Source organism: Hylobates moloch, unplaced genomic scaffold (assembly GCF_009828535.3).
Source record: "Hylobates moloch isolate HMO894 unplaced genomic scaffold, HMol_V3 SCAFFOLD_8, whole genome shotgun sequence".
NCBI classification, from domain to species: Eukaryota; Metazoa; Chordata; class Mammalia; order Primates; family Hylobatidae; genus Hylobates; species Hylobates moloch.
The window spans coordinates 85,308,945-85,322,342 of record NW_026652283.1 but is presented as its reverse complement, the minus strand read 5'-3'; the positions used below and the strand labels follow the sequence as shown (position 1 = coordinate 85,322,342).

General features: G+C 43.3%; 1 long non-coding RNA gene across 3 annotated transcripts in view; it reads left to right on the top strand.

Annotated features, from left to right (window-relative positions):
• The first annotated feature begins 3,380 nt into the window (after positions 1-3,380).
• Positions 3,381-13,398, top strand: part of LOC116473585 (uncharacterized) — a 114,579-nt gene continuing 104,561 nt past the window's right edge. For all 3 annotated transcript variants that reach the window (XR_004249345.2, XR_004249347.1, XR_004249346.2), the window contains exons 1-2: positions 3,381-3,552; positions 7,621-7,675. This is a non-coding gene — a long non-coding RNA (uncharacterized LOC116473585). The remainder of the gene's footprint in view (positions 3,553-7,620; positions 7,676-13,398) is intronic.

Here is a 13,398-nt window from a genome sequence, read left to right as displayed (position 1 = left end):
GTCTAGGGGTGAAAGGAAAAGGGTCCATGTAAAGGAGAAAGGGCAGGCAGAGACTCTTGCTGGTTCCAGCAGGCGCGGAAGGATGTGGCCGCGGGGACCTGGAGTTTAGAGGGCAACGCCGGGTGTCATAATGCCGGAGATGACCACGGGCGCAGCGGCGATTCCAGTTGGGTAGAGCTGCAGAGAACGTGGCCCGAGAAGGGGAGCTTCCTTAAACTGGACATATCCTGTGTTGTCCTAAACCTAGCATTTACCCTCTCCCACCCCGCTCCCACAACCTCCGGGGTCCTAGCGGAGTCATTTAAGCGCTCAATACTACCATCTTCATTTTAGGTAAAAATCAAGACTAATTCTGCACTTTATTAACCTCCTCGTACCCAAGTCACCACGGGGCAGCTTTTCACAGCCCTAAGGCGTGGTCACTCCAAGCCCACAGCGAGTTGCTTGTGTCCTCGGCTTCTGCTCCGCAAATCTCGGACGATGCCACCGGAGGACGCTGAAGGCAAAGGCTGGTGGGGCCAGGCGCCGGCGAGACAGCTGCGCTAGCACAGCTTCCGCGGGAGCCGAGTGCTGCCGGGCCTCGCGACCCCCTCACGAGGGCAAACGGCTCGGCCCTCCGGGGACACTTGGTTAGTGTCACTCTCTCCCTACCGGGTGTCGCGCATTTTCTCAACAGAACGTGACCCCGTAGACGGATGAACTCGGAATCGGGAAAACCCGCCTGCCCTTGTCTAGTCTCTCTGCCCCCCACACCTCTGCCCTTCACTGCGGACTGCGCCGTGTGCGCTCCGGGACCGCCCCGGCACCTTCGCCCACAGCTCCCCATTCCCAAGGCAGCCGGAGGAGGACCTTTCCGAGTTACCTGTCTCACGTCAGCAGCCACAGCGAGGCGGTCCCCCTCGCACCGCTCCCCAAGGGTAGAGCCCCTGAAAGTCCGAGGCTTCTGTGCCACGCACCCTCCCCCCTGCGGGGCGACCCCGCGTGTGCGTGTGTGTGTCACGCGTTTAATCGCACAGAGTAATTCCCAGACGTGCAAGACAAAGCATTTCAAGCAAAGATGGTCCAGAGTTCAAGTTGGAAAGCACATCTCGAGGCGCTGAATCTGTTCTCGCCGTCTGCCTTGGTCTCTGGGGCGTCGCATCCAGGAGAAGGTTTTAACTCCCTGCCAGATCCGCTCGGAATTAGCTCTTCTGGCAATGCAGCAACAAGTGGCCCCGCCGCCTCCCTTGTGCACTCAGAGGGACTACACCCTCCTCCTCTCCCAGCCCCTAGTCCTAGCGGGAGTAGGTAATGGCGGGGAAAGGGGGAGGGGACAAAAGCGGGGAGAAGGAAGTACTTATTTTTTAATTGTGAAATTGTCTGTCTGCGTGCTGTGCTCTGGGATTCTCTTGTCTCAATCAACTTCAATTTTAACGTGGCCGTAACGTTAAGACCTAGAAATGAAAACGTACCCACCTTTCTTATTACAAAGGTCGTTTGTTGTTGTTGTTGTTTGTTTTTTAAAAACACCAAGTATCCCCCCCCACGGACTTATACTTTGTTTATGAGATTTCTCCAACCTTGGTGGTTTGGAGAAATGAGGTGGGGGAGGGGAGGACCAAGGACAGCAAGACGTCCACTACGAAAATAAGATACTTACTAATTTAATAGGGCCGTTCCTTTTTACATAAGATGCTCCCCCACCCCCCACCAATTTACAATAGGTAAACTTTGAGCTTCCTCAAAGTTTCTCTATCTAGCGTTTATGCCCGAAGCTTTACGAATAAACTCCCTTTCCAGGTAAACCTGTTCAACCCTTGTCCTATGCCCAGCGAAGCCCAGGTACGATGGTCAAGGACCCCCGGCTTCCACATTGTCTGAGTCACGTTCCAGTTGGAAAGGCCATCTTGGGCGAGGGACGTGTTGCCCGGCTGGTCTAAATAAGGAAAGAAAGTGGAGTACCAAAGAATCAAGGGCCTCTGTTCCTCCCCATCCCGCCACCACCACCACCGGTCCCCCGGCTCTGCTGAGCGCTGCGGCGGTCTTGGCTGGAAACTGCGTCCCCGCCCAAATCGAGCGCAAAACTCCCTTGGACAGAAGTTTGAAGGAATCCAGCGTAGAAACAGACTTCTCCGTCCAATTTGGTTTTAATCAGTAATCATATAAGTATACCCACATAACCACCTAAGTGGAGAGCAGACGCCCAGATTCACGGTCCCCACGTGTTGCTGGAGTTGGCGCAGACGCGTGTGCGGGCATAGCGGCGGACGTGACACCGCATTTTCTCCGAATTCCTTCCATCTAGGGTGGTGCCGCCCCGAGAGGGGGCCGTGGGGAGGTGGGGTAATAGGCTGCGGAATCCACTTGCTCTGGGGGAGCTTAGGGTTCAGAGCAGAGCGCAACTCCGGGGGGCTCTCGCACAGCCCCATTCTCCCACACCAGAAAAGCAATGCTCGTTATGGATGATTAATAGCCGGGCTTCTCCTGACCATGCGGCGCGTCCCTGCCGGCACCACTTGGTTGTTTTAATTTGACCTTTATTAGCAACGTGCTCCCAGAGGCTGCGAATTGGATTCGCACCACGATAACTGCCCTCTCCCATTCCACCGGGCCGGCTTCCTGGGAAGGATCGGGGGCTGCAGCTCTCGCGACGCCTCCTCCTTCTGCGCAGGGAGCAGGCCTGAGTTCCTCCACGTAATGACCTGGGAGCCCTCAGGCATCCCGGGGCCTGGTCGGAGGGTCTTCGGGCCCTGGAGCTGGGCGGTGTCTGCAGTGCACCGCCGTGAGTTTCTCTCGGGTACAATGTGCTGGTGTGCAGAGAGGAGGAAAGGAAAAAAAAAAAACCAACACCACTCTTAAGTGGCACTGGCATCTATGAAGTGGCGGTGGTCTACACTGAGCGTGCCCTTGCCTGGAGGTGTAGGGGGCGGTTACTGCAGCGGAGGGGAGGGTACTGCGGCCAAGGGCAGGGCGGGAGGACAGTCAAGGCCGGCTGGCCGCGTGGGAGCCTTTCCTCTCCGGGTTCAGCGGCCGGAATCACCAGCACTGCGGCTAAAGGGGCTGGAAGGCTCTCCTGCACCCCGCGTGCTCCTCCGCCTTCTCTGTGTCCCCCGGCTTTTCCAGGAGGAAGATGGGGTGCCCATCGCGAATGGGGCGCGCCGGGCCGCCTGGCCGGGCGGTCACGTGTCCCCCCTCCCCCGCCACTGCGGCGGGAGTTCCAATCAGAGCGCGCCAGGGGGCTCCTCCCGGGCAGGAACCACCCGGCTCGGCGGCGGAGGGTGGGCCGCCGTCACCTGACCGCCCGCCCCCGCCCCCCGCGAGTAAGGGGCGGTGGTAGCGTCTGCTCGGTTACAAATGGCCCCTCCCGCCCGGCTCGCCCGCTCGCTCGGGCTCGGCGCGGACCCGCCTGGGCGTGCTCCTCCCGCCGGCTCCAGGCGTCCCACCGCCCTGCCCGGCGCCAGCCCGCGGTCCCAGCCACTCCTGAGGGCGCGCCGGGCACCTAGCGCGTAGGCTTGCCCACGGAGGTCGCCACGAAGTCTGGACCGCCGAGGCGTGTGGCTCGTCTACCGGCAGGTGAGCGTGCACCGCGGGCGTGGGATGCTGTGGGGACAGTGCGGGGGACGTGTGGGGTCCTCGGATGCGAACGCGAATCCGTGCGATGCGCAGGTCAAGTTTGCAGAGAGAGTCCGAGGTGTCTGTCTCCTTGGCCTCCTCTTGATGCTCCCGCGGGTTGGGGGCTCGGACTAAAGCTTCGATTTGGGGGAAGGGCTTCAGTACATTCTTGCCTTGAGATACTTGACAAAGGTTGAAAAGACACATCAGGTGGGAGCTTGTAGCTGCTGCTGATGGGGTGAGACAGGTGCAGTCGAGTGTGCATGGATATGTGTTTGGCTCCTGGGTAAGGGTCAGCTCGAGATGGGGAGAAGCCTCTGCGATGGGTCATTCTGTCCCCAAGAGCCACTTAGATTCCGGAGAGTGAAATCGAGCGGCTCTGAGGGGGTCACCAGATGTTATGGCAGCAAACCAGTGACCCCCAGTATTTCTGATATGACCCTGTAGTAGCAGGAGTGTAGATGGTTCAGTACAGAGTGTGTGAGGTTTTAAGGCACCCAGAAAAGATTCCTTTTACCTTATAACTTCTTGACAGAAATTAGTATTAAAAGTGCTGAATCATGCAAAAAGATTAGGAAAATAATTTACTTAATGTTTTGGTAAAGTTTTCCAAAGCTAATAATATCTGCATTTTTGGACCAATGCCTTAAATTTAAGATGTAGGCACTAGGTATTTAAAATCATATTTTAAGACTGTGCCCTTGGCTTTATGACTATCGGTTGCTTTTCTTTCTTTATGATTAGTTGTATCCATTCATTACTTCTTACCACTTTCACTACCCTCAAAACAAAACCCCAGAAAAAAACCCAAGACATGGAATTTTTATTTTTATTTTATTTATTTATTTATTTTTAGTGTGTTCATGATTGTAAAGGGAGTGGGGGTATCAGTCCTGGGAAATAAAAAAATCCCCCTCTGATGAATGCAGTGATGGCCAATTTGATCAATTTGATTTGTCATATGCCACTGAAGGGAATGTCAAGCTGATAACATGCAGACTGGAGAGAAAATGAAACAGGAGTTGCCCATTGAGGAAGACATAAGCCCTAATCTGATTGCACTCAGTGAAGGGGCTGGAGGGTAGTCCTTCCACATTGGAACCTGAGTCCTTGGTGGAGGTGCAGTTTTTGATGCAAGTTCTGAGGTCAGACACCATGTAACATAAAGATGAATTTTTAAAAAAATCAGAGTCAGGATTAGTAAAATGGGTGTGTCCAGCGACAGCCTTTGCCCATTTACTCTTGGCTGCACTGTCTGAAATGCTCATGGCCTGCTGACTCATAAGGGAACAAGCATGGCTTAGCAAGATTGGATTTTACTTGTAGACTCTAAAGAACTGTACTTGTTAAAAAAAAAAAAAAAAAAAAAGATTTTTGAAAAAGCATCATCGGAGACATCCATAATAGAGAAGCTAGTCTCTCTTTCTCACATCTCTTCTTCCAGGAGGTTTCTCCCTGATTCCTTGACTTGTCACCTTTATTTCAATACCTGTCATCCATGCTTGTGCAAAGCACATTTGGTTTGACACAAAGGTTTTAATCTGAATCTTAACATGAGAAACAGTGGGACTTTTAGCAACATGATTATTTCAAAGGTATTTTTGAAGGATACTGAAAAACTGGAATATGAACGATTAATTGAGTTTTCTTTACAGCACAGACTCCCTTAACATTGCATGCAAGACCAGGGAGCCCCACCCTGTTTCTGAGCATCTGCATGAAAGACCAGGAAAGGAATTCGACAATTGCAGTGGTGCAGGGAGAGGCAGCTTCTAGGCTTGTGCATTACCTTTATTTAAATCATTACTAACAATTTTGGAGGGTAGGCTTTAATCCATAGGCAGGTCTTGAAAAGCACAGTGTTATTTCTTTTCACCTGTCAGCTTGTTAAAATGTCCATTTAACTTTGAGAGGTTGATTTTGATAGAAAAGGGATACAGATCGAGAGCTTCCAAATTTTAAGATCCTAGGGCTAAAAGGCATGATTGATTGGAAGGACACATATTAAAGCATACAGTGAAGCCAAAAAGAGTTATTTTTGCTTTGATATTCTTAATAAATTTTTTTAATAAAACTAAGTTTTTTAGAAAGAGGAGGGCTCCTTTTTAGGCAGTGCATGGAATAAATCAGCTTGTCCGGTAGACCAGCACCTGACATCTCAGTTTGTAACAGAGATGCATAATTGGAGCAAGAAACAGATGAATGAGCTTACCTTTTAGTGCTTGGTCCTTCAAACAGAACCCAGTCATTTCACATCAGATTAGAGGAAGGCCATTTCTACAACAAGACAAGGAGATTTCAAATCTTGTTTCAAATCTATGGGAAAGAAAATGTTTTGAGCTGCTCTGAAGCAAGAGGCATTATAAATTTACAGTTCATTATTATAGTTATGCTTATCCGCTTCGTCTACTGCAGATAGCGGGTCTGACCAAGAAGAAAAGAGATACAAAGACTTTTTTTCTTTCCTTTTTTTAAGACAAAATTTTCAAAAGGATCCCTACTTGGTTACCTTCCATTTTTTAAGGTAAATATATCATTTACGGAAGAGAAAATGATACGTTTTCCCTTGATGGCTAGAGTGAATTAATGCATTTTCAGACCTGAATGTCGTCACCAGTTAGCAGTATCTCAACAGTTCTTCCAGTCTAATGTGATACTCTAGGTGAAAATCGCAGGTTCTGTTCTGAACTCATAATCTTAAGCTGCTGAAACCACCTTCTGCTTTTTTCCAGTTTTTTTTTTTTTCTTATATTATCTTTCCCCTCTTTTAAATCCACAAACTACACCTACAAATCCTAGCACCTAGAAGGCTTTAAGAGTCACCAGGAGCACACAATCAGGTAAATTGTCTGTGATTGCGGGTCATTCTAAAATCAAAATAGATTTCAGCAGCGGCTTCAAGAATCAAATTGGTCGGACGTCTCTGGTGCTTTGCTCAGATGCCGGCACCCTAGCAGCCTGCTTTCAAAGAGGGTCTTTTCCTAAGATATGCAGTGATTATTCTGTGGAAATTAGCTCTACCCACTTGCACAGTTAATTGCAGTATGAGAAGGTTCCAGAACAGTACCTCCTTGAGTTCCACAGTAAATATGCATACATCATTGTGTGACGAGCATTCCAGAACACCCACCTCCCAGCGAAGTAAATGTGCTGGCTGAATAAACACCTGGGCTGCTTTAGCCCACAAATGGCAACAAGTCTCATGTTTTACCACAAATGTACACTAAGCCTTTTTGGGACACTGCAGAGCCTTGTAGCATGGAAAGGGGCAACTGATGTCTGATTTCTTGTAGAGTTGGCCTCCAAGAATCTCTCTTTTTCCATTTGAGGATGTCAGGTTATGAGTTGCGAGGAATTTGAAGAAAATTGTTTGCTCATCCGCTTATTACAGGGAATTGTAGAGTTAGTAATATCTTTGGCGTTAAGTATTTAAAAATTAATGATATTTTTGGATGTGTGAGTGTTGGATTGAGGCAATAGAGAGTATCCTTTAGAAAAACCATTTGGAAATTGCTGCTTCTTTAAAATTATGTGACATTAAACACTTGTACATGCATCTCTGCAAAATTCAAGAAATGTGCTTTGGTGTGCGCATTGTGCCACATACACATGCATCCTACACAAACTGGAATTGCTATTTAAAACTGTTAAACTCTTCATTTTGAGGAGACTTAACTTGGGTAGTGGGGAGGGTTTTTATTTGTTTCTTTCTTGGTAGAAGTGGGCTCTGAATCTGTTGTGCTTAGGTATCTTAGTAGGTAGGACCATCAAGAAAAGACAGTGAATGAATAGTTCTTATAAGTAGATAAAGTACATTTTTTTTTTCAGTGTGTCATCGTTTAGGTTGCTAATTTAAAAGTATTTCAGCTCTGGATTTTAGAACTAAAAATATCATGAGAAATAGTTTTCGTTCAGATGTAGCTCAAGATGCATCTCTCCCTTGTTCAAATTACTATGCATCCTCTTTGCTTCTCATGGAATTTGGAAACTATCCCAACTGCTAATGATCTAAACATTTTGGTCTTACAGGTGTTCTTTTGATCACAATGGATAGTGACTCTTCTGCCTGAGAGTGGTTCAAAATGTAAGTTCAGTAAACTAAATAATTAAATATTAGTAATTCTGAACATCTGTGCAGAGCAGTTCCTCCTATTTTTCATTCCTTCTGCCTAAGGACTCTAGCTTCATAAATAAGAATCTAGAAGGAAGTGCTATACCCTTGAGTAGGGGGTGGGGGTAGCCTAACCTAGATGAACGTTTATTCACTACCCAGCAGTGTAACTTTATATGACTGCAATCACAGCCATTGATTCCTGCGCACCCCTACTGCCCCCATGTTATTTTCATGGTAATAGAATACGAACCTTTGGTGCTTGGGTAATGCTGAATTGACACTTCCCCAGGTGTCATACGTTTCTGTGTGGCCCTGCCTGTTCTAATCTTCTCTTGGTTCAAGGAGATGGCTTCTGATATGTAGAAACATCCAGGCCCAGAAACAGAGGTTTTTGTTTTGTTTTATTTTGTTTTGTTTTTGGGGTGGGAGGTGGCCAGATGAAATCCTGTGGCTACTGTCAAGCTACCTTTCTTACCGAATGTACACTAATCAAAATGCTGTAACCCAGCTGATGACGTTTATGCTGTTAGGATCTGGTACACATAAATTATAAAATGGAAAGTGTTAAAGTGTATGGGAAGCCATTGCTGTTTCACACAGAGTTTTAATGGTGAGGGATTTTACAGATTTCCCAGGGCTGGATCCACCTTTTCCATTTCAAGGATATCAAGTACTTCCAAGTATGGCTGTTTAAAGAGTGAACTCTCAGTCTCTGAAAGGAACCTAGTGCTGATTTGGACCCCTCCCTACCTCTTTAGAAATCTCAACATGTGATTTAAGATATTTTTGAGAACTTCTTAGGCATTCAATAGATTTCATCAGTGATCAGGCTATAGAAAGCTGATTTTTATTAGGAAAAATATCTCCTACCTTCTCTTATCCCTTGTTTTTCTGCCTTCCTGTCTGTGCTCCCTTTCCCAAAACATAGATTTTCATGTAATTCAGTTCACTAAATATCACTTCCATTTTTGCTTCTCTGCAGAGTTTATTGCTAGAGCTGCTGATAGACTTTCAGCGCAAATAGTATATTGATCACTTGAAATCTCATTTGAGCTTGACTGAATATACATAATGGGGTGTCAATCGGGGAAAAATTCATAATAAATGGCAGGTGACTTATATTCATGAGAAAAAAAAGTCTTGGGCAGCACACAAAATACCATGTTTACTGTAGCATGACAGACTGATTTTGCTCGTCTCCATCATATTCATCTGGTAGGTGTTTAATAGCAAAGGCAAGGTTAGAATACCAAGATCCTGGAAACATTTTTTGTTTATTTGGGAACCATTTTTGTACACTTTATACAGTATAAGCATCTTCTAGAACTGCAGCCAGCAAGAAAGATCTTTTCTACCTGAGAAATTCAGAAATTGCAAACAAATCTGTTTAAGTTGGTGTGTATTTAAAATCAGCTACTGATTTATGCAGTCCATATTTTTTAAATTTTTACCATGTGTGTATCAGTGCATACACTCACTGTATGCAAATATCATTTTCAGTGTGTATATGGGAGAGCACAGTATATTTAGAGAAAAGTCTGCTTTACATAAATTATTTTTAAGAACAACTGAGCAGAGGAGTAGCCATGCGTTAGGAAAGCCAAATCTTTTTTTCTTTTTTTAAGTTTCCCATTGAATGATAAGGAATTTCTCTTTTAAAGTTTTATATGTAATTCTTTAAAATCAATTTTCCTGATAGAGCAGTCATTATGATGGTAGATATGTCTGGGAAAGTGATATTTTGGGTTACTTTATACAGCTGACTTGATAGCTGACTTCGTTGTGGCTGATTGTTTGGAAACATGGGGGTATCTATCATATTAGCTATAACCCTGCTTCATGCCAGTACAGTGTGGGGTACATCATGTTTTTCCAGTCTGCTAGGTGGGGTGCAACTCACCTTTCATCGGGAATTCATCTCCTGTAAATGAATGAAATCAACTGGCTCTTTGCTAACAGGGTTCTAATTTTCTTTTTTTTATAGTCAAAAAAATTAATAATAATCGTACCCTGGACAAACGTCTCCTTCAGTCCTTGCGCAATATCTCAAGATTTTAAAAAGTGTTTTATGTTAGAGTTTTCACTTTTTTAGCCTCAGGTCAAATATGATAGCCAGAGGAATCTGCTTACCACAGAGAGTATGCAAAATAGGACAAGTGACATTATTAAGATATAAAAGACATGACATCAAGCCCTGATCATACATACTGTTTTTCCATAGCAAGATTTTTTGCCGTTTTCATCTATTTTACTAAAATGCTTCCAATTTGCTTTTTAAGGTTTTTGATTAGCAGTAAGAGAGAATGTAAATATGCTGAGAAATGGGATTATCTGAGAACTAACCAGTTGCAGAGGTTTAACAATATGTAATTACACGAGTGCTACGTATTTTAGTAATATCTTCTAGAAGTAAAATCTTATATCCATATATTTCCTTATATATGTACCAATAGTTCTGTACCAATTAGAAACTATTTGTAGAATATGGCTTTTTGCACGAAGAGGCAATCAAATTTGATAGCTTAAGCTTGGGAAATTATGCTTTTGAGATTTAAGCAGAAGCTAGGTGATATAAGAACTTTAAACTCAGGAATTAGCTGTTTGAATATGCTTCATTAATTTTAACCTACAGGGAAATGTATGTCTGCAAATGTTAAAACTGGGACTTACTGGATGTCACCAATAAATGGGAAAGATTAAATCCCAGGGAAAAGAAAATTGGAAAGAAAAAAATTTCCAGAGAAATTTGAATCTGAAAACTGCATTTATAGGCCTTGCTGTTGTCTTAAATTTTGAATAGTTTTACTAATTTATTTTGATTAACTGAAAGGAGAAAAAATAATACGAACTAAGAAGTTACATGAACTATTTTCTGTTGAAAAGATATTAACATCTTTTGGAAATACCATATCCAGCTTGGTAATATAAATACTCAGTTTTAATAGATTGCCTTCTCACCAGTCCTTAACATCTTACAGTGAGAATTTTTTTTTTTTTTTTCCTGGAGACAGAGTCTCGTTCTGTCGCCCCGGCTGGAGTTCAGCGGTGTGATCTTGGCTCACTGCAACCTCTGCCTCCTGGGTTCAAGCAATTCTCGTGCCTCAGCCTCCTGAGTAGCTGGGACTACAGGCATGTGCCACCAGACCAGCTAATTTTTATATTTTTAGTAGAGATGGGGTTTTGCCATGTTGATCAGGCTGGGCTCGAACTTCTGGCCTTGAACTCCTGGCCTAAGGCGATCCACTCACCTTGGCTGGGATTACAGGCATGAGCCACTATATCCAGCCCTTACAGTGAGAATATTTAAAGACAAATAGAACAAGTTAAAGTACATATCTTTTATATATATCTTATCAGTAGAATTGAAAACAACATCCATATACTTGCCAGGTTCTTGGTAAGACTTTTAAATCACTTAAAAAATACTAAGCATAAATTTGGAAAATAGAGTTGAATTTTATAGCTATTTCACAGAAATGGACATTACATTAAATAATTCCTAGGGTTTGATTTTTATATATGCCAAAGCAAGACTAGGAAATGACTGAAACTCCTGTATTTTTGGGTTTTTTGCAACTGCTGTCATTTTCAGAAACCAAAGAGTCAGAGCTCTCTTCCATTAGATGCGGCGTATTTAAAGTTATGTTCATTTAATACAAGCACAGCAGTGGAACTACTTTTTCTTCCAACAGTGATTTAAATAAGAACTAGGCGATGCCATGGATTAAGGATAATAGGCTTTTAAAAAATCGTGTTGTTTTTCACTTTAATGAAAAACATCTGGGTAAAGAAAAATTGCAATGAACTAATTCAGTTATTTGCAAAGTAGTAATTTGGTATATATTACTTTTAATAGTTTAGATTTATATTTAATATAAAGTTTATATTCAGGTTTAATTGCTTGCTAAGACAAAATCAACAAGATGATTTGCTTACGCCCTGTTATATTAAGTTAGTTTCACTAAGGGAAATATTATAACTCAGAAAAAACCTTCAGTGCACCTCCATGTGCCTTTTAAGAATGTATATCCTCTAAAAGAGGAGAATAACTTAGGGGTCATGGCCAGCCAGGTAACTTATTAGATTATGTTTATTGATTATATTAATATGCATATTACACATATACTTATATAAGTATAACATACTTATTCCAAGTATATTGTAATGTTATATTTAATTGTACTTAAATGTATATGCCATTTCAAATGAGCCTAAACCATTCTTGTTTCACTAGAAAACCAATACTTAGATGTGATCTCATGCCCTATGACGTTAAAGAAGACAGGCTTGACTATTTCCCCTGCTTAGTTTTTGTTTGACATACGTGCTGTGGCAAAAGTTATTTTCTTAATGATAGGCAGATCCGCCATGATTGTGTAGGAATTTGGTGGAAAAGTAATGGGTGGTAGTTTTTTGTTGGTTTTGGTTTTGGGGTGTGCATGTGAGTACATTTGAAGGAGTGAAATTCTAATTTTTAAAAATCAGAAAATCCAGTGGAAACAGTTGATCCTACTTTCCAGTTCAATTTCTTTCTCCACCTTGCTGTGGTCCTGGCCCCCTTCAGATTGTGCTTTGGTCACACTGACATGTGACAACTGGACATGCAAACCCAGTATCTGACGGACCTGATTTTGTTTCATCCAAGCAGAGGGAGTGCCCATTCTATGAATTCTGTCCCTGAGGATTTGAATAGCCAGTGTTATTTTCCATTAAGGTAGCTACACTCTCTTCATAATTACTATTTTGTTGATGTGCTCTTGTTATACCACTGCAGACACTTGTGCTTTTTCACAAGTTCTTCAAAATCATTTCTCTCTTATTAAAAACAAAAGATTGCAGAATTCAAAATAAGCCTTAAAAATATGAAACCTACTACAGAGCCACATTGTCAGACTCTCTCACTCTAATATAACCCCTGGAAATAATTTTTGGGAGCATGAAGTTTAAGCTCAGCAGAAGCTCTAGCTACATCATGAAGGCTCTAGCCTTCATTAAACCCCTTAGGGAGATGTTCCTTAGCCCAGTATTTATAGAGCTGGGATGTTGGGCTGCTGTTTCTTTTTCTTTGGAGATATTAGTAAATGCAGGAAAATCTGTTATATTCAAGCAGCTCCTTTCTTTTTTCTTTCTTTCTTTCTTTTTTCTTTCTTTTTCTTTCTTTTCTTCTTTCTTTCTGTCTGTCTTTCTGTCTGGTTTTTTTTTTGTCTTTTTCTTCTTCCTCTTCCTCCTCTTTCTTCCTCTTCCTCCTCCTCCTTCTTCACTTCTTTTCTTTTCTTTTTTTTTTTTTTGGTAATAGCCCAGGGATGCCACTAATGGTGGCCACAATTACTAAATATTCTTAATTTTTCTAGATCTAAACATGAGGCTGACAAGGTTCCTTATAGAGCCTGTATCTTGAACAGCATTGTCCAATGGAGTTTTTTGCACAATGGAATTTTCTTCACCTTCTGCAGTGAAGAAAACATTCTATATCTCTTCTCTCCAATGAGTGCCACTAGCCACTTTTAGCTGCTGAGCACTTGAAATGTGGCCAGTGTGACTGAGAAACTGAATTTCTTTATCTTATTTAATTTTAATTAAAATTTAAACTTAAAAAGTCATACATATCCAGTGGCTCTACTGTGTTGGATAGGGTAGCCTTAGAAAATCATGAAAATGAGTCACTTTGCTGTGACGTCCTCTTTGTGGACTGT